We start from the raw sequence: 22893 nt of genomic DNA on the forward strand, positions 1-22893 counted from the left end.
ATAATTGCCATGTTTTAAGCATTATACATGCTTTAACTTCCTTCAAAGCGAATTTCCCAATAGCAATCTAGTTGACCTACAATAATCTAGCAATCACATACAAATTAACATAAAAACAACCAATTTAGACTAAAACGAAGAAATCATATCCCACGGAAGTACTAAATTTCTTTGTTACCATGCACGCAACTTACAATTTCGATACCCGTGGCGCCATCTCTCGGCGGGCGGCGAAACTAAATTCGTCTCTAGGCGGTCGCTGGGTGCCTAGGCCCTATTGATTCGCGCAGTATTGATTTAGGGAGGCTATTTTTAGCACTGGAGATAGCTGGTGACAGTTCATAGGGACTTCATAATGAGATGAAGTTGTTTTTATTCATTGAGTGGCGTTGTGTATTTTTGAAAAGGGCCAGAGGGTTATATATGCATCTTTATTCTATTTTTGCTGCTAATATAATTCAGACGAATGTAATGTAAAAAGATTTCAGATTTTGAACATAAAATACTTCGTATACAATTTTATTGTTACCTACCGCCAAGTAGCGAAGATAATTAAAATTAGATCACTGTAACTGAAATTATCAACTCTGAATCGGGTTTCAGGATTGTTCATATTTGTTTTGATATAGGAAGTGAGCAATTATAAAAATATATGAGATAATGTATGTTTGTTTAAATAAAAGTGAAGATAGGTAGGTAAACAAGCGGTTTGAGTGTTTATTAAACTTTGATAATACCGACGTATGACTTGCCATATTATCTCATTCTGTTTTTAAAATTTAATAAAAACAATAATTAAATTAAGTATTTTAGGTGAAGAAAAACATCGAGACAAGCCCTCGTGTTTACATAGCTTTCTAAAAGTAAATTCAAGGTTATGGCTCAAAATTAGTCAGCTATATATTTTTAAGCTATACTGCCGTATTCGAACTTCAAGATATTCACAAGAGACGACACGTACTAGATCCATTCTAGATACGTTATAGTTTAGATATCAACTAGTTCTCTTTTGCAGCGCAATTCGGGCAACCAATATCACTTTTACGTTAGATAGAGTAAGATATCCATTAGATGTGAATTGGATCCCTAAGTCATATCCTGTGGAAATCGTTCAACGGTATCTCCAGAATCGCGCAAATGTCAAATTTGACAGGTTAGATCTTAAACATATCGTTATTGTATCTTGGTGATGTCTAAAAGATGTCTAATAGATGTCTATTTCAAAATCCGATACGGGCCCATAATCATTAGACTATATTTGGTTTTTAACGAACGCTGAAAAACAAGTTCCTTTTTGTTTTAAAATAAATATTGCCCCACGAATTAATGTTACCCGAAATTACGTTATTTACTTACATAGGTATGTACCTATATTTGATTATGTACCATATTATACCACTAGGTTTATTGCCTAAGGCAGCCTAATCCTGGGCTTCTAGGGTAAAATGAAGACTTAACCTAATATTGACTGAGTTTAAGCCTTGGTATTAAAGAATATTATTTTTCAGACAGGACAGCTTGTTGAAGAGCCACATAAACCTATACATTTAAGAGTCACATACATATGCGTTATTATTAGCGAGATAATAGCTGATAGAGTTAGACCAAGAAAAGTCTGCAACGATTTTGATACCCCACGCAGCGCAAGTGTTATTTTAAACGTCAAACTTCTATGAAATGATGATGTAAGTATAAATAACACTTGCACTGCGTGACTTATCTTGATTTAACTCTACTTATACTGGATTGGTGTTTAATTTAAATTATCGAAGACGCGAAATCTGTCAAGCAGGTCAGGGGGGCAAGCCGGTACCTTTCCGTGACGACACGGTCACGATCGACGGAGCAATACAATACAATACAATACAATACAATACAATACAAATATTCTTTATTGCTCACCAATATGAAAAAAAGCACAATGCAGCGAGCAGTGCAGCAATGAGCGATGCAGTTGGCGAAAAAACCTTTAACGGACAAAACAGCTTCATAAATCAGAAGGCACTTGTACGGTCTTTATGAACAGTTCCAACTTACAAAAAAACCCAAGTATATTTATTAAAAAAAAAAAAATTAAAATTAAAATTATTTATTTTCGTAAAATATACACGTGTTTATAAAGTAGGGGATAGTGCTGCCCGGTAAGCAAAATTTGCCTGTGTTGGGCAACACCGCTCTTCCTTAATTAACAGATTGTTACACGAAAATTTCAAATTTCATTTATAAGATTTGTATGTAGGTAAATTTTCGACACGCACTTTTTACCTATTACAGTTTCTAGCAACGAGTACAAGTAAAAGACATAGATTAGGTACTTTAATGTTCATGTCAAATTTCATGCTAAGTATTTAAAAATGTTGTTTTAACCTTTAAACGAGCAATTCTAGTTTATTTATATAAATATTTCGGGGATCTCGGAAACTGCTCTAACGATTTCGATTAAATTTGCTACATGGGGGATTTCGGGGGCGAAAAATCGATCTCGCTAGGTCTTATCTCTGGGAAAACGCGCATTTTTGAGTTTTTATATGTTTTCCGATCAAAGTTCGGTCTCCCATGTATTGTATATTACAATGTACTAACGTAGGCTAGGATCAACTAACACTGATTGGACCATTTGTTGTCTTTCATAAAATAATATAAATAAAGTGAGAGCGAACTTCGATTAGTTCGATTGTATGACGGGAGGCGGTTCTTGTCACTCTTAAAAGCGTTATCTAACTCTTAAAAGGTTAATTGGTTTTCTCGTTTTCTAAAATTTAAGTATAATTGATTTAGGTTAATTGGTTCTTTTCTTTTTAGATTATTTTATAGTTACTTAGTATCTATATATTTAAAAAACAGCCCACCGTGACTATTATCCGTAGGTACCGTTTGGTTTCAGAATACCCACTACACCAGCATTATACTCTGTATCTTTAGGTATTTAAATAAAAGTAAACAAAATCTACCCTCAAATGGCTCCTCCAGCCAGTTGAGGGTAGATGAAAACATTACACGATCAAATAATGTAGGTTAAAGTCAGGTCGTTCAGTGACTGATCCAGGCGGTTTTGTACACTCTAAAAAAAATTTGGTTGGCCCTATCAATATTTTGATAGTCGTAATCAAGCATCTTGATTCCATACGAGCCTAACAAGGACTTCGACATTTCAAATAAGGTAATTCTGATTGATTTTACTATTGCTATGTAACTGAGCCAACTAAGATCTTGTTCAATATATACATGAAAAAGAATTATGCTAACTAATTGACCCTAGTAAGATCAACTAAGCTTGATATTTATTGAATCAACCTACGTTACATAATTATGTCAACAAGTTAATAATAGATGCAAGGTATACAATTGTTAGGATTAATCAATACCTACTTTATTAGTTCAATCACAGATACACTTATTGTTTTAAGTAATCAGCTTTCTTTGATTTATATAAGATCGTAATTGTTGTAATTAACTTAACGTCAACTAAGAAGAAACTGCTCTTAGTTGGTCTTCATTTTTTAGAGTGTAATTGGTCGGTTAACCAATAAATGTTAACTACCCGAAAATGTACAAATTCTTTGTTTACTTTTATTTAAACACGTAAAGATACAGACTTAGGTACAGTAGCAGTATTGCAGCGCGACATTACTGCCTGTAACCTTCAGTATCGTCTGTTTTGATAGTCTTTGCGCGTGTTATCAGTGTTGATAAGGGCTTAGCGATAACAGCGATAATACGGTGCTCGCCCCGGACTATGGGCTAGCCTAGGTTTGTTCAAAATATGTCAAAATGCTTATGGGTTATATAATTAAGTGTGTAACACTTAATTATTTGAAAGCTAACGTAACTGAACTAATGATGAGAGCATAATATTGTTATGTATGTGATGAATCAAAGTCCTTCGTACAATCAATTACTTTTATTTTACTCCAACTTCTTACTTCAACACTCTTTAACAATATTTATTTAACAAGCCGTAACCTTCGTGTTACATGTTACTGGTTCAAGCGCCAAGCGAGAATGATCCCTCCATCCCATGGTAAGTTACATTTTATACTTTTCCCTCATTAGAATTGGCGGGTAGGAGAGAAGGGTCATTTTCGCGACTACCCACAGATTAATTAACAAATATTCGGGTAAACACAAATCACATTTTTAATCACTACCCACTGAATGCCATACGTTTAACATAACTCACGCAAAATAATTATAATTTATTCTTGAAATCTTATGAAATATCACACTCGGCCATCCGACTGCGTGCTACCTCCGGTGCACGATCAACAATAATATCACACTCGGCCGTGTTGCCTATTGCCTTTTCAATTCTATTAGTTAAAAGTAGTCTGTTTATACAATACCAATACTCTTCATTGTACACCAGAATACAATAAAATAATACAAAGAATTACAGCAACTCAAGTAGAGCTAAACTTCAAATTATTTAATTTACTCATGGTAGCAGGTATTGCAGATGTAAACGGTATTTATTCTTCAGACTAGTATTATTGTTACATAAAAAGGGATATTTAAATACCTACTTTTACTACTAATTATGTAAAGGTTCACGAAATACATCGTCCACACTGTCAACCCCTTTACTTTTACTAAAATTTACATCCCCATACGATAAGTTATTTTACCTAATTACACGCAGGGTTATAGACACATTATTATCGGCACGTGCTTATAGAATATAAGCCCAAATTTCATTGCATTGATTTTAGTACTGTAACATACTTATTTTCAATTAAGTTCTACTTAAGTATAACAAACATGACGCGAGCAATAAAATTTTGCCTGATATATTAGAATAAGAAGAAAGAAACAACTACCACAGCATGAGCGATAATAATTGACATCAATAATCGAATTTTTAGACCTTCCATAGTAAATGTAGGAACTGTTTATGGAAATAATGTTTTGGGGAAGCTACGTGATTACATTAACGGCTTACTCAGGTTTGTAATTAACAGATGCAATTATCTAATGACTTTTTTCTCTGAATTCAGATATTTTTTTTTTTCAAATTACAATACTTTAGTTACAAACTTGATGACGTCCTCCACTGTAAGTCCCTCTTGAGCGTCGCCTTCTTCGTACTGGTCATCTGAGAGAGGCCCCGTCGTCAGCGCCTGCTGTGGTGACGGCATCTGTCTTCAGGCACCTCCCGCTCGGCTGTCGCAGTCCACAGCGTCCTCTGTGGTAGATTCACCGTCGCTGATTTTCAGCGTCTACCGCTCCCGACTCTGCATCCGTCGTGCTCGTGACGACAGTCTAGGTGATCTCGGGGTGTCAATATCGGAATCCATTTTACCCTGTAATTAAATTTCAGTGCGCTGCATGATTGGTTGTTAAACTTTGTTATCACCCTACGCCAGCGAGTTGTTAAACTCTTTTAACTCAAAATAAACTGTTTAACTCAAAATAAAACTCTTTAAACTGTTTAACTAAAAATAAAACTCTTTAAACTGTTTAACTCAAAATAAAACTCTTTAAACTGTTTAACTAAAAATAAAACTCTTTAAACTGTTTAACTAAAAATAAAACTCTTTAAACTGTTTAACTCAAAATAAAACTCTTTAAACTGTTTAACTCAAAATAAAACTCTTTAAACTGTTTAACTCAAAGTAAAACTCTTTAAACTGTTTAACTCCAACTCTCTAACTCAGTTCAACTCTCTAACTCAGTTCAACTCTCTAACTCAGTTCAACTCTCTAACTCAGTTCAACTCTCTAACTCAGTTCAACTCTCTAACTCAGTTCAACTCTCTAACTCAGTTCAACTCTCTAACTCAGTTCAACTCTCTAACTCAGTTCAACTCTCTAACTCAATTCAACTCTCTAACTCAATTCAACTCTCTAACTCAATTCAACTCTCTAACTCAATTCAACTCTCTAACACAATTCAACTCTCTAACTCAATTCAACTCTCTAACTCAATTCAACTCTTTAACTCAATTCAACTTTAACTCTTTAACTCAATTGAACTTTAACGCTTTAACTATTTAACTCAATTCAACTTTAACTCTTTACACTTTAACTCTTCAGATCCTAACTCTGACTTTCGACTGTAACGGCAAACCCGTACTAAATACCACATCTATGGACTCTCTGGCAGCACACTACATGGCCACACTCATAAACAGCACAGCTACATGGCTGTAGACTCTAGCAGCACACTACATGGCCGCACTCATAAACAACACATCTACATGGCCGTAGACTCTAGCAGCACACTACATGGCCGCACTCATAAACAGCACATCTACTTGGCTGTAGACTCCAGCAGCACACTACATGGCCGCACTCATAAACAGCACATCTACTTGGCTGTAGACTCCAGCAGCACACTACATGGCCGCACTCATAAACAACACATCTACATGGCTGTAGACTCTAGCAGCACACCTACATGGCCTCGCCCATGAACAGCACATCTACATGACTATCGACTTTCTAGCTGAGCACTACATAACCGCACTCATAAACAGCACATTTACATGGCTGTAGACTTTCTGGTAGCACACCTAATAGATGGCTGCACTCATAAACAGCTGCACTCCTAAACAGCTCGCCTACATGGTTCAAAATAATTCGACTAAATAATCAAAGCGATCACACATAACTGGCTCATTAGACGTTGGGTCTAGCTATAACATACCACCTCCAATCCTACATGGTACCCGTAATATAGTAGTCTTAATATCCATTTGCAGTGAACTCAATAACAGATCTCATGTGGTTTGTTTGTCCTGTACCCAATGATACTATCAAAACATATATATTCAAACCACTAATCATAGGATCAAGCTCTTGTGTACGTAGTATAATATTAAATATATGTAGGTAATAACGTGGCAACTAGATCGTTCTTCGCGTACTCAGGTAATGGAACATCGGGTCCACGAGCAACATAGCACTTACAAGCTAACTAACTACACCATAACAACCTACATAGGTAATTAACCATTAAATCTGGTTATAGGGTACCGCCTATATGATATGTTACGATATGTAGCTTCCCCATAGTTCAACAATTTATCAATCAGCGCCAGAACATGTAGTTCTCATATTTAATAAAGCAGGAGAGATAACGGACCGCGCGCGCCGTGTGCATACCCCGCCATCAACTCAATATTCATTCAGCCGGTGACCGAAACAATAAAAATTGTAAAACAACTCAAAAAATAAAAATAAAAATAATCTTGGAGTCGACGAAATGCCGCCCGTTCTTGTAAAGTTAGCACAGCCACTGACAAAACTGATTAACCAATCATTTAATCAAGGAATATTCCAGGACTTACTTAATATCCATTAAATATCCATTATTAAACCCATATTTACAAACGGTGACGTAATCCATCCAAACCAATATCGACCTATCGCACTCTTATCCGACTTTTTCGTAAAGTACAGTATTTTATCATTTACATTTTATTTATACATACAGAACATCTTAGGTCATAAAGACAACAGAACACATAGTTTAGGATTTTTGGTGGACATGACAAAAGCGTATAAAAAAGTATCACACGAAATCTTACTCTGTAAATTGTACGGGATGGGAATACGCGGCACTCTGTATATTTGGTTCAAATCAAATCGTACCTCGGAGACCGTAAACAATGCGTACAAGTAGAACACTTTGATAAGGACCGCGAGGAACTAAAGACCGTGACATCAAAATCGCGTCATATTGTTTATTCAATTATGTCAATATTTCAGGGAAGCGTTTGTGGATGCCTACTATTTCTTGACCTGCCAAAAATACTTAACACAGACACAACCTGCGTTATGTTTGCTGACGAAGCCTTTCTTCAAGATCATGGACCAACACTTTGTAATTCAGTGCAGACTGACATAAAGGAATGAAAAAGTGACACAACATTCAACAAAAACTGAAATCATTACTTCTAGAACACGCTTATTACTCAATTGAGGAATCTATATTATCTATGCAAAACGATCATTGATTCCAACACATCGTATTGAATAGGGTTCTAAGTCCTAACGGTTACCTCCCATTATTAATTACTTATTTACCTACTATAACATTTTCACTTATTATAGTTAATAATAAATTTATTTGTAAAAATTGAAAGACATGAAAAAATTACCAATAAAAAATCTGTATAACAAAGACATTAGGGTCTGACCCGTCTGACTATGATGGTACACCACCTACATGGTGACTACACTGTTAATGACAACGTATCATTAACCTAATAGAGCCCTTTATTCATTTCAGAAACCAATCAAAGGCGTTATCGTGTACGACTTTACTTATTAGATCATTTAGCTCATACTATTTATTAGAATAGATTAAGATCAGTATTCGAAACTCACGTATATATTTAATATGCATGATGTAAATACTTTCAATTTAACGACAGCAAGTATTTAAACTAAATCTGCATGACAACAAAGCACTTCTGTATGTTTCTTCAGTTTCTTCACAATATTGGCTATTTAAATTTAAAACCACTGCGTTAAATGAAATTGTTCCTTTAATGACAATAAACTTACCTACTTGCCTATAACCGTACACGTACAATTATACATGTTTGTATCTTAATTGCTAATGGATTCATTAAATATTTATCCAAATCGTATCCAATTTCACTATAATCGCGATCACGTATCGTATGTGCCTATGCTCGGCTAAACATCTACACTGTACACACTAATCGTAAGTAAGTATTCAAATTCTAAGAAAACTTGTAACCACGGTCTTATCTTAAACATGGCTCTTGTAAAAAAAATAAGGTTAACTCGCCCAATACCTGTACCGATTTTGATTACCAGCAGAATTCTAAATTATGTAATAAGTCTGCATTCGTTACTTCAACTTGTAGTTCAGTGAAATTAGCTAAAATTACGGCATAATTAATAGAAGACTTTTTTTAATTGGGATATGTACGTTGTCAACCGAGGTTATTTTTCATCAACCCTCCCCTCCCCTCCCCCCTCTGCGTCACCCCTCCACACCCCCGCAAAGGGTCCAAAACCTAGTTTTTCTCAATTTTTAAGAAAACCGTTCAAGATACAGAAAAAGGGTGTAGGAACGAAGTGATCCTCATTAAATTTTCTATTTATCTCTTATACACACTATATTGCTATCACTTATAGTTTTTGCGCAATACGTCACGGAAGATGCTATTTTTAGCATTTTCAGTGTTTTTTTTCTTCTAATGACTTTTCTCAAATAACACTTACGATATCTTTCACGCTTTTAGAGTTCCGTACCTCAAAAGGAACCGGAACCCTTATAAGATCACTAGATCACTCGTGCGTCTGTCTGTCTGTCCGACCATTCCCCCCCCCCCCTCCCCCCCCACCCCTTTATCTCTGAAACTACTGGGCCTACAATTTTGAAAAAATACACAAAATAGTACTTTACCTATAGATAATAGGAAAACCTATTAGAAATGTGCAGTCAAGCGTGAGTCGGACTTATGTACGGAACCCTTGGAACGCGAGTTCGACTCGCACTTGACCGGTTTTTTTTATTTGAGTAAATAGTTAATATGTTATTTAAAATGGGTATTATTTATTGAAAGAGTTTGTGTATCTAGGAACCTTGTTCACTAGGGACGGTAAGCATGATAAAGACATTGAAAGGATAGTGAATGCTGGAAAACGTGTGAATGGGGCACTTAACGCTTTTATGAGCAGCCAGAAGGTGTCGCAAAAAGCACGGTTGGCTGTTCAAAGAGGGGTGTTGGTGCCTACACTTATGTATGGTAGCGAAAGTTGGGTATGGCAGAAGAGGCATCAGAGCCAAGTGAATGCAGTGGAAATGAGAGCGCTGAGAAGTGTGTGTGGTGTGAGATTGCAAGATAGAATTAGGAACAGTGTGATAAGGGAAAAGTGTGGACTGAATGTTGATGTAGTGACTAAAATTGAGAAAGGTATTTTGAGATGATTTGGACATGTGGAAAGAATGAGTGAAAGAAGGCCAACAAAGAGAGTGTATAAGGGAGAAGTGGAAGTGGGAGTTGGAAGGGGTCGACCTCGGCGGATTTTCTCTGATCAGATCGGGGAAATCCTGACGAAAGGCCAGGTCAAGAGCACCCTAAACCGGCGAGCGTGTATGAGGAATGTAATGAAAATGAAGGAAGCGAAAGAGGTATGTCAGGATCGTAGCAAGTGGAAAACCGTGGTCTCTGCCTACTCCTCCGGGAAATAGGCGTGATTATATGAATGTATGTGTTATTTATTATTAAACTACTTCATTTGACGATCCTATGCCATTTTTAAAATACATCGCCTTCAAATATTTTCAATGTCAGCTAATATCGTTATTAACCACTTGTCTGTATATGAAACGGATCCTGACCGAAATTTATAGGTACAGCACAACCGAGGGTGAACCCACGATTTTTGATCACCACACACATCTTCTTCCTCGCGTTAGTTGTCGCTTTTCGGTGAAGGAAAACATCGTGAGGAAACCGGACTAATCCCAGTAAGGCCTAGTTTCCCCTCTGGGTTGGAAGGTCAGATGGCAGTCGCTTTCGTAAAAACTAGTGTCTACGTCAAATCATGGGATTAGTTGCCAGCGGACCCCAGGCTCCCATGAGCTGTGGCAAAATGCCGGGAACAACGCGAAGAAGATGATGAACTTTTCATGTGTGTGGTGGTCAAAAATCGTGAGTTCACCCTCGTTTGTGTTGTATAAAATTCGGTCAGCGGGCGCAGCACGGTTCCATTTTGATCGCCTATCACTCTGCGCGTCCCTTTCGCACTTACATACTTGTTAGAGCGTGACAGGCATGGTGAGGCAACATAGAGGTACAATAATAGAGAGGAAACGGGGGAGGGGCCAAATGACCGAAAGAGATACACTTATAGAACTTTCAGTAGGAGTAGCAAGAAAGTGGTACTATTGCTTGTCCTTGTCACAGTCTCACTTTTTGTTTGTTCCCCGCCATAAATTTAGTATGAGTTATGGTGGGCAACAAATAAAATTTTTCATTTCATTTCATTTCAATAACCCGACCGAAATACCTAGATTATTGTTTTTGGTATATTGTCAGGAATGTTAAAACGTGTTTTTAATATTGTCGCATTTCGTATATTTTGTCCCTCACGGAGGCACGCGCACATCATTCTATAGGCTACCTTCTACGTGAGGCAAGCTATAAAAACGCGACCGTGCGATCTGTTTCACAGTCAAGTGGTTAATAGTAACGATGTTCGGTGAGCTTAAAAATGTTTGAAGACGATGTATGTTCAAAATGGCATAGCATCGTCAAATGAAGGAGTTTAATAATAAATAATACACCATTTTAAAGAACGTATTAACTATTTATTTAAATTAAACAAAATTTGGCGATATCGTAAGTATATTTTGAGAAAAGTTATCTTACAAAAGAAAAAAAACGTAAATTCTAAAAAAGTTGCATACATGGTTACAGATTTCACAAAAACTATAAGTGATAGCACTATAGTGTGTATAAGAGATAAATAGCAAATTTACTAAGGATCACTTCGTTCCTACACACTTTTTCTATATCTTGAACGGTTTTCTTAAAAATTTAGAAAAACCGCGTTTCGGGCCCTTTGCGGGGGTGTGGGGGGGTGACGCAGAGGGGGGAGGGTTGGGGAGGGTTGATGAAAAATAACTTCGGTCCATAACGTACATATCCCAATTGAAAAAAGTCTTCTATTAATTATGCCAAGTTTTCCATATATTTTTTTCCAGAAGCAACGTACTATTGACCATGATCGCGAATCTACATGTATTCTTAATCAGGTTTTAAGTTTACAAGCATTGCCACTTAAAACTTACTACCATAACGTCTGAGTATATAAAATATGTATATGTATACTAGGTACTCACACGTTCTAGTCCTTTTATGGGCGCCGTTGATCACCGCTTCTGACTTGTGATGAATCAAAGTCCTTCGTACAATCAATTACTTTTATTTTACTGCAACTTCTTACTTCAACACTCTTTAACAATATTTATTTAACAAGCCGTAACCTTCGTGTTACATGTTACTGGTTCAAGCGCCAAGCGAGAATGATCCCTCCATCCCATGGTAAGTTACATTTTATACTTTTCCCTCATTAGAATTGGCGGGTAGGAGAGAAGGGTCATTTTCGCGACTACCCACAGATTAATTAACAAATATTCGGGTAAACACAAATCACATTTTTAATCACTACCCACTGAATGCCATAAGTTTAACATAACTCACGCAAAATAATTATAATTTATTCTTGAAATCTTATGAAATATCACATGTATATTATAGAACTCAATCATGTGACAAATTATTCTTATAAGTACACTTGAGAACGATTTTCTGATAAAGAAAAAGTTCTGAATAATAGAACGAATAAATAAATATGTCGTTCAAATTAGCATTTTTATAATTACTTATTAGATATAAATAAAACAGTCGTAAAGGTATCTAAGTAATTATGTAATACATACTTCGTTCCAGTAATAAAAACTAAAAGCTAGCCGAAATTGAAGAAAAAAAGTCCTACAAAAATGACGCTTATTATGTTTAAAGATAATGGGGTTGGCAACTGTCAAAGGTTTGCATAGATGGCGCCATCATAGCTTGCCCTTTTTTCGGTATAGTCGCGGACGGTCTAGAACGCAAAATGACCACTTTTTTATATACCTGTGTGATATGGGTTACCTGAAGGTTAGGTTCGTTAGTTATCTTCTAATGGCCGAAGGCCAAACCGCACAGAATAGGAGCCCCGCGGCAGCGGTGCTCCGTCGACATCGCTAGCGTAAAGATAAAACGACGGAAAATAAAATAAAAAATAAATAAAATGCATTTATTTCAGACAAACATGGTCCATATTTTGTTAGTACATCTTAACAATTTAAAAAACTTATAGCTAAGGTTAACTTAAAAATAACTTAAATGACTATCTTAGGTACTAATGACAAATGCAGAGAGGACCAGTGCCTTATCAGGCAAATGATGTAGGCATTTTGCGTTCTAGACCGTTCGCGCTGTAGACTAAGAGCGATATAGGCAAAATGTTACACTAGTCATTTTGCGTTCTAGACCGTCCGCGAATAACCCTTTTTTTCTATGGGATTGATTCATTGATTGATTGATTGACCTGCCAACCCCATTGAAGTGTGCAAAAGGAAGAACATTTCATGAGTGTGACTGAAACAGACTTCAAATGAAAAAACGACACCACTTTTGAGCTACATTGCGGCCGTAAAATAATTGGAAAGCAGATCCAGGCATAAAAAGATGCTAGATAATCGCTACGAAAAAAGAAAAATTCTACAACTAAAGTCTTTAATGGCCACCCTACACTAGCGTCTCCCGAGTGTCGGCGTCTAGTCAACTCTATGGCTGCTGCTTTACGCAACGTTGGCGCAACTAGGCAGCGACGCTATTTTTCATTTAGCGCTGACTCGATGCCGACACTCAAAAGACGCTAGCGTGGGTTAGCCCTATAACAAAGTAACTATTAATTTTCCTCATTATTCAAAGCGTTCGTGACAAGACAACAGTACAATCGATCGATTGCATTAGCGCGCTAATGACCGGCCCTAATGACCGTCTAATGAGGAACGATTAGCGACTGCTACGTGTGCTCACGTGACTCTAAAGGGTCCATATTTGAGAGTCTAAGATACTTTGCCTCCCTGTCTGAGTTGGTACCGTTTGTACAATGGGCTGTGTCTGAATAAAAACCGGGCAAGTGCGAGTCGGACTCGCGCACTAAGGGTTCCGTACCATAATGAAAAAAAAAACGGAAAAAAATGCAATAAAAAACACGGTCACCCATCCAAGTACTGACCACGCCCGACGTTGCTTAACTTTGGTCAAAAATCACGTTTGTTGTATGGGAGCCCCATTTAAATCTTTATTTTATTCTGTTTTTAGTATTTGTTGTTATAGCGGCAACAGAAATACATCATCTGTGAAAATTTCAACTGTCTAGCTATCACGGTTCGTGAGATACAGCCTGGTGACAGACAGACGGACGGACGGACGGACGGACGGACGGACGGACAGCGAAGTCTTAGTAATAGGGTCCCGTTTTACCTTTTGGGTACGGAACCCTAAAAATTGGACATGATGACAACCGTCGCTTTCTATCACCGCATCGCTCGCCGTCGGCAGGGTGTTCATCCTCACACCCTATAGCCTAAAGAGGAATTCCACCCGCAGATGCTCCGGCTGTGGAACTCCCTGCCGAGGTTTTCTCAAGGGGCTACAGTATGAACTTCATACTTGGAGAACTCTTCAAATAAGGAGTGTACGTATAGCTTTTTTAAACACCCCTGGAGTTGCAGGGCTGCATAGGCTACGGTGTGTTTCGTTCTTAATTTTGATTCCAAGCAGGCATCTCAGCAATTATTTCCAGTGTTTGTTACCCGCATAATACGTATTAGTAACCTTATTAATGCAAATATATCTAAGCATATCATCAGAACAACAACAAAATGCCTATCTGACATTCCTAGCGTCTAAAAACAAAATGCATGAAGTCACTCGAGTGACCTATGAAGATACGACCATTTCTTGATGCATTGTTACTTGTTTACTGCATTCTGTGACGTCATTAGATGCAACTTGATACCGGTAATGATATCAGTATCTAAGTAGACCTAGGTTCAAACCAGAGTATACAGTCTGTTGTGTTTAATCAAATGGAGGCCAATGATACTGATAAAAAGTACAGATTTGACCCCCATGTGTGTGTGATCTGTTTCCAATATGATACCTACTGCATGAAATCTGTCAGTGTCATCTGGCGACCTACGAGCTGCCCCTTTTCTTGCTCAAAAACTCAGCCTCACTGTGCAAAGGGGGAACGCGGCCAGCGTCCTGGGAACAATGCCACAGGCTAATTTAGGGCTAGATCTATGATTTATATATTTTGTATCTGTTTCTTAATATAAAATGAAAAGTATTTGGTTGGTTAACCAATAAATGTTCCAACTACCCGAAAATGTAAAAAAAAAAAAAAAAAAAAAAAAATGGAAACAGATCGAATAACAAAAACTCGAATTAGCCTGTTTCACGAAAATTAATATGTACCTAAATAGGTTCGGCGAAATCATCCAAGCTTGGCTCCATACATACCTACAGGTATTGATCACCATCAGAAGAGGTTTCAACCGACTGCATAACTGCCGCAAATGTCAAAATCGATGTTGCATGTGCAATTATGTCGACAGCAATGTCGCGCCTTAATATGTACTGCAGCAGTAATGCTAGTGCAGTCTAAATCCGAAAGGTACCATTAGCTACTTTGTCACTATGGTTCTTAGTAGATATGTATATGTTACTGTAAAAGCCCGAAGTACGGCAAAACCTAGGATTTACCGGTAAAACCCAGGTTTTACCGACGCCGATCGGTAAAAGCCCGAAATGTTAAATCTTACTAGTTTACTTCGGGCTTTTACCAACACCGATATGGTAAATCCTAGGTCTTACCACGGCGACCGGTAAAGTTTGAATCATGCACTGATTCTCAACTCCTCCCGCTCAAAGCCCCGTACACCGCACCGCATGCGCCGTTAAGTGGGTTAGGTTAGGTTTGAACTGCGATCCTCACAGAACCGAACAAAAGTGGGTTAGGTTAGGTTAGAACTGCGACCCTTACAGAAACGAAATGCTACTAGAAAAGTGGGTGGTTTTTACCTCCTTTTATACATAGTGAACCATCTACCATAATCTTTCATCGGACCCCATAGATGTCGGTTTTTTTTTCTTAAAAATTATCATCTAATAATCTCAAGAATCAGTGCATGATTCAAACTTTACCGGTCGCCGTGGTAAGACCTAGGATTTACCATATCGGTGTTGGTAAAAGCCCGAAGTAAACTAGTAAGATTTAACATTTCGGGCTTTTACCGATCGGCATCGGTAAAAACTAGGATTTACCGGTAAAACCTAGGTTTTGCCGTACTTCGGGCTTTTACAGTAACATATATATAAGTATAAAACATTTTTTTTGAACTTCAATGCGCCTCATCCGGATTGAGCCAGAATGTCGCATGCTTTTTACTCATCAGCGGAACCCGCATAGCACATCCTAAACACATAAACCTGCGTACGGGCCCATAAAATTAAGTGCACAATGACGTTCTACTATATATGTCTATAACTTATCCATATACGTACTTAAGTCGTATAGTCTTGCGAATAGGGTGCAAAGTCAAATGACATCTGCGTTTTTGAGGTTGGGTTTATTCATAGTTGAACCATTTACGATTTAGATTTTATAATGATAAGAATAAAGTGCATAGTTGTGTGACTTCGGGTTTTTTGAATGTTTTTATGATATGGATTGGACCCAATGACCGTATCAGTCAGGTGATAAATTTGTGTGTAGCCTACTTGTTAAATGAAGCTTTAAGAAATAAAGGAAATATTGAGATGGATGAATTCAATGGATCAGGCAAGATTTGAAGTTACGACCTTTTAGAACACCGGTCCAATCACTCAAAGCCAACTGCAGTGCTGCAGGATACGCCAAAAAGTCATTTTATAGAGAGTTTTTTTTATTAAGGTGCAGTAGGCCCTGAGATAAAGTTTACGAAAAGTCGTAGCGCTTTTTTAGATCACAATACGGTTACTATTTATACTGGGTCTTAAATTTGACATTTGCGGCAGTACTAATGATGGTGTAGATCAGCGGTCAGCAACCTTTTAGCAGCCAAGGGCCACATAGTAGTTAACGAAGCTGACGCGGGCCGCACTTTGGTAATATTTGTGATTTTAGCAGACATTGTCGTTTCTCAATATTACATACAAAATAGCCAGGGAGGCTCACGGGCCGCAAGCGAGTTACCTTTAGAATCATCCAGCACTTAAGTTACTTTTCTTATATTTGCATCAGATAGCCAGAGAATACCCAGGTATGGGAAGATCCATAAGGCTTAATGGCCTGTAACTGCTCGGACCACTGGTTCCAACCAGATTGTTAACAATTACCAGTTTCCTAATAGGTAGATAAACACTGACGTAAAATAAACGATAGGCAGTCATATTAGATCTACTTATATTGATTGATATAGTCTGTTTCCATTGGCGAGACGAGTTTTTATTCAGCAAACATTATGTTTCTTACTAGATACCTTATCTTTTCGTGCTTGGAATTTGATTTGTAGATGGCGCTGTATGGCTCCGTGCAGACCCATCTACTTCAGCTGTTCACCTCGGGGATAATTTTCTTAAAACTTGACACAGTTTGGAGGGTAACTCTATATCAAAATCATCCTATGGGTTTGATGCATGCCATATCCATCTGACCTAGGCGCGTAACCAACGTGTCAATTGTTAACGCTCCGTAGCGTATCGTTAGTCCTCCTCTCTATCACTCTTCCACAGATTCCACTAGCGTTAACGATTGCACGTTGGCTACGCACCCTGATATATTTAGAGTTAATTGCCTAGAATCTAATTCGAAAAGCAATTCATGGTTGTTATTGTGGTCTGACGATGGACAATTAGCTCATCGAATTGGAAACCTATACTAGACATCGAAATAGAGGGCTGGATCCCCGCTCCGGGTCATTCTTGGTGCAGAGGTTGTCCTTAGCGATTTAGCGTGGTAATGCGGCGAGCGTTTTGGGCACGGACTACTACCTTAGATCTTAGAGCTAATTGCCTAGAATCTAATTAGAAAAGCAATCGGACGCGTGGTCGCTGTGGTCGCTCTGACGATGGACAATTAGCTCATCGAATTGGAAACCTAAACTAGACTACACCGCAGTGGCCTTCGGTACACTGGGTAGGGTAGTGGGTATAGTCAGCCGCAAAACGGCCATTTTAAGGGCAATTATACTATACCTACATACTGTTCATATTTTTTTCAATTTTGGTATATCGGCCCTATTCGAACTTTAAGATACGTCAGTTAATAGATCTAGAAACGATATGGATTAGATATGTCAGTATCAAATGTGACGTTTCTTCAAAAAAAACGTCACATTTGACACTGACACATCTAATCCATATCGTTTCTAAATCTATTAATTGACGTATCTTAAAGTTCGAATCGGGCAGTATGTCGTTTCTGTTCAGAACTACGAGCTTTTTCAATCCTTATAGGAGAAAAAAGTGTTCCAAAATTTCCCAAGAGTTCCCTGCATGTCTCTGCAGCAGTATATTTCTATCGACTGCAGTAACTGTCCAAAATTCGTCCATTAGTGCGACAGAGACAGTGGCAACTTGTCTACGCACCCAGATCGGACAATATTAAAACGCTCTTATTTAGTCTGAAATATAAACATGTTGAATAGAATATAGAATTGTAAAATGCATATTCATATTTATGAGATCGACTGTAGTTGGTGGTGTCCTGTCCGACCGTAGATCCGGAGCGCAAATAGCACTTGGCAGGTGCGTCCGCGCATCCATGCGTTAGCTATGACGGCAGTAAGGCAATGATAAAGACTGAATCTTTATAGAATATACTTCTGTTTAAAATTTTGCTCGTCAGATTCAACCACTATAGATCTAGCTATTTACAAGCTTTTATTTAGTTTCACCTGACCGTTGTCTGTCTGTAATCAAATCTTGCAAGTTAAATTTGATCCACTTGCCGGTTTCCGATTGAGCTGAAATTTTGCATACATGTATAAATCGGATGACAATGCAATATTATGGTACTATCGAGCTGATCTGATGATGGAGACGGGAGGTGGCCATAGGAACTCTGTGATGAAACAGCGCAACCTAATTGTGTTAGGGGTTTTTAGAATTGTCTCGATGAGTATTAGTTGTCTGTCGTAAGAAAAGTACAGTCAGCGATAAAAGCTTGTACCAAAAATGAAATTTTTGCCAAAAACTTATTTATACTTAAATTTATTTCATAAAGCAATAACAAGTAATATAAAGAAAAAAAAAATAAAGCCTTAAGGTAAAAATTATAATCTAAAATCAAAAACTGCATAATAAACTATAACTAGGTACTACAATTTTTTTACATTTAGGGGTCATCCATTAATTACGTCACACGAATTTCTAGGTTTTTTGACCCCTCTCCCCCTCCTTGTCACACTTGGTCACATTTGGCAAACCCCTCCCCCCTAGTGTGACGTCACATTTTTTCTACGAAATCGCCAAATCGAATTAAGTAAGTACCTAATATATATATATATATATAGTATTATTAATATTTTATCAAAATATTTTTGACGATATAAATATTAGTAATTTTATAACCCAAAACCGCTTAGGAAAGAAAATTAAACGAATAAAAACGATTATCGTTTTAAAAACTTGTTATTTAAATGTACAGCGAATAAAATAATTTAAATAAATTTTCGGTTACTGATCAAGTTAAAGTGACGTCACAAAGTTTGTGTCCCCCCCTCCCCCATGTCACAATATGTCACATTTTCTTGACCCCCTCCCTCCCCCTAAAAGTGTGATGTAATTAATGGATGACCCCTTAGGCCAATTCAAATGTGCACCGGACATCAAAACGATGTCGGAATAACTGACAAGTTATATAGTTAACATTCGCGAGTACATTTCACTCAGACTTATATGGATTAGTGCGAGTGACAGGCCATTTCGAATCGTGAATTTCGATCGTACTTGTCTGTACATGTATTGGCACGGGCGAGACGCACGATAGCTAAATAATATAATTCTGATGACGGTGTACGTTTGAATTGACCTGCAGGCGTATTATGGAGCGCTTTATCCACCTATCACTTTTTAACTCCGCGGGATAGAAAATGACGGATACCGTTTTATCACGCTGTCACGTAGGCATAAAAACGACCATCATATCCGTACTGCAAGTGCTGAGGACGCGCGCGATCATAGTTTTACTGTTTCCACAGTCACTGTGAAAGCACAGTGTTAACTACCATTTTATGTGTGAAATACGTTTTTGGGGGACCCAATAATTAGAATAATTTTACTATTAACCGCTTATCTGATGTTAAAACAAAGCTATGCATAATGCAGGTGAGAATAATATAACGTTTTTATCATAAAAACGTCGTAAAATCCCTGTGTTTACTAGAAACTTACAACATTTGTACCGTTACGCCGCACTTTGTGGTGTAGATAACTTAGTACCAAAAAAGCATAAGTGCCGTATATATACTATGAAATTATGTCATATAGTTTGGAGTGATTTTTTAAGTATAATTATACCATATTCGTAGGGGGGGTTAGCAGCTGCGGTGGAGATCAGCTGTTCCATTCAAAGTAGTAATAATGGGGTTTTTAAGTTTATGTCCTTCGAAAGAAGGTCACTCGCGTCAAATGGTTGTTATTAAAACCGGCCATATGTGTGACAACGCGTAGTAAAGGGTTTAGTGCTTTTTTTAACAAACAGAAACGTAGGTACGCAATAAAGGTATCCTAATAATATACCTACAGGTATAGGTGAGCGTTTCTTTTATTTTTAGGCATTTTTATAAGATATTGTGACCTTTTTTGCCACTTTTGTGTTATTTCTAGTCAGGATCGCGCCGATCATCCTTATAGGTAAAAAATTGTCCTAAAATTTCCATACAGTTTTCAAACTTTCCTTTTTGTTACCGCCATACAAAGTACATATATGGGGAAATGGTAACACAAGCTTAGCTTGATCTTATCATATATTTCAGCTTTGGTGACATCTAAAGTTAATAACTTTAGATTCTAAATTACGTTTGATACTCCTCGAATGTTCACGAAACGCCATAGGTATTTATATTAAATAAGTATATTAAGAACGGGTCCCTCACGTATTTTAAGTCGAAAAACGCTCGACATGTTTCACTCCGTACCGAGGAGTGTCATCAGGAGGAGTACGTTCTTAATAACTATTAATATGTCTGTGTCTCACGGAAGTTTTGCCATAAGGTATTTCATCGGCTGCAACGGCCACTATTATTTAAGAATAACAGTAGATATAAAATATTTGAAAAATGTGGTAAAGATTAGGCTCTAAAACGGCCATATTATATCTCCATTTTCAAATCTAAAGTTTCTCAGATCAAAACAAACCGTTAAAACCAGAATATCACACGTTGCTCCCTCAGAGTTCTGTTCGGTGCAGGTATAAAATTAAATATGTTTGCTACGAATAGTTATTGTAAATAAGATACGCGGGTTCATGTACGGGCAGCCTTGACACGGTTCGCGGCGCGCGCGCAGCCCTCAGGTGAGAAACAGTAAGATTAGTTGAGGAAAGAAGTTAGACGGTCGAAAATACTGGTACTTAGTGAACCGTAAGTTTGTAGTGAAAATGTAAGTTTGATTTGGCTTCATACAGCTTTATTCATATGAAATCTTCTTGATTTTAATGGTAAAGCGGAGGACTACAGAGTATATCTTATCTTATAATAAAAGCTCTGAATCAATCAATCAATTCAATGATCAATTCTCTATTTGACGTGATTGGAAATTATAATTGATATTCTACAAAACCGATTGAAGCAAATTGTCAATCTTAACAAAGTGACTAAAATGAAAGTGTGAAAGAAATTTTAATTAGTAATCGAAGACAGAGCATTAATTAATCTGCCCCTGAAATGTTTGCATTGCTACTTGATGCTTGCGTTATACATATATTTACATGCCCAGCATTGTGAAGTGCGATAATTTATTTATTTATTTATTTATTTATTTATTTATTTATTGGAGAAACAACATAAGTATGCGACAGGATAATAGGTTACATTGATAGGTACATATATTATTGAGATGAACACTTACTTCCTTAAACGCTCTCACTAAAACATACTTAAAATAAACGGACTTAACTAAAACGTGTCTTTACATACAAGTTAACCAAGTGTTGTAGACCATTCTTATGTGAATTGTATATAATATAATGCGATTAGAAGTTCTCTATATCGTAGGTACTGTTCTAAATTACCCGCCGTTCCTAATTTCCCATTTTCCCCTACATCTGACTATAGCGGTATGCGTACTGTTCCCAAATATGTGTGCTTCACCAGGTGTACTCTGTTCAGTACACGTGGGGCATCTTATGTAAAGCTTTTGTCCAATATAAAGTACGGTGGGCAAACAGAGGCCGGTTTGTACTCAAGTGTGAAGGCTACAGTCCAGTTTGTTAAGTATCGTGGCACGTGTAAAACTTATTTTACATAAACATAATCATAAATTTGAATGTTTTTAATTATAATAATTGATATGTTTAAAAATATTTTTTGTGCGCTAAACGTCAAGCTTGGCTGACCTTCTGGCGTAGTGTTAGTTGTGAATGTATGTATGTATTAAGTGTATAAAAATATAGAAGTATTGTATCTGGGGCCGTAGCCGAGATGACTATCGGTAAACTTCGGTATCGGTATCGGTAAAATGTATCGGGAATTGGGATGACAGATGCGACGAAAAGTCCATGCATTAAATATCGTTTTTTTAAAGAGTGCCTCTTGGCAAGAGCCCCAAGGGACCTAGCCAAAATGACTATAGTTGTAAGAATAAAAGAATCAGAAAATCATTCCGAAAGCAAAAAAAAAGTTAGGTTCCTTCTAAGTAGGTAACTATTGAACCAATATGGTCAAGAAAACATAACCAAAGTTTCAATTACTTTATTTGAATCTTATAACTCTTATTAGCCTTTTTAGAGTTTCGCAAAAAGTTATACGTTCTTAGTAAAATGGCTTTTATTTTAATGGATCAGTTTTTAGAAATTCTAAATTGAAATTAAGTGTTTTTATTAGTTCATCGTTATATGACGTAAGACAATCATCGACAAAGTAATTTCTATATGTTCAGTAAGGATACCTATTTATTTAAGTACCTACTATTAAAAACGGGATATTTATTTACCATGCTAAACATAAGGTAAATAAATAGTTTTAAGAGTTAAAATCTTTAAGAGTTTCGTTGCTACGCCTATTACCATCATTATCAGATGACGCAAATCTAAGTTATTTCTAGCCTAGGAACTAAATAAGCCCGGTTCATTGTATGATGAC

General features: G+C 37.1%; 2 long non-coding RNA genes across 2 annotated transcripts in view; both read right to left on the bottom strand.

The window, feature by feature from the left end:
- The window catches only part of LOC134797458 (uncharacterized), a 482950-nt gene that overhangs the window by 109116 nt on the left and 350941 nt on the right, over positions 1–22893 (bottom strand). The gene's annotated exons all lie outside the window — the stretch shown is intronic.
- LOC134797385 (uncharacterized) lies at positions 4182–8439 on the bottom strand. Its single transcript, XR_010145074.1, has 3 exons — positions 8331–8439; positions 4559–5300; positions 4182–4519 (listed from the first exon to the last, which is right to left on the bottom strand). It is a non-coding gene; the product is annotated as an uncharacterized LOC134797385 (long non-coding RNA).

Source organism: Cydia splendana, chromosome 15 (assembly GCF_910591565.1).
Source record: "Cydia splendana chromosome 15, ilCydSple1.2, whole genome shotgun sequence".
NCBI lineage: Eukaryota > Metazoa > Arthropoda > Insecta > Lepidoptera > Tortricidae > Cydia > Cydia splendana.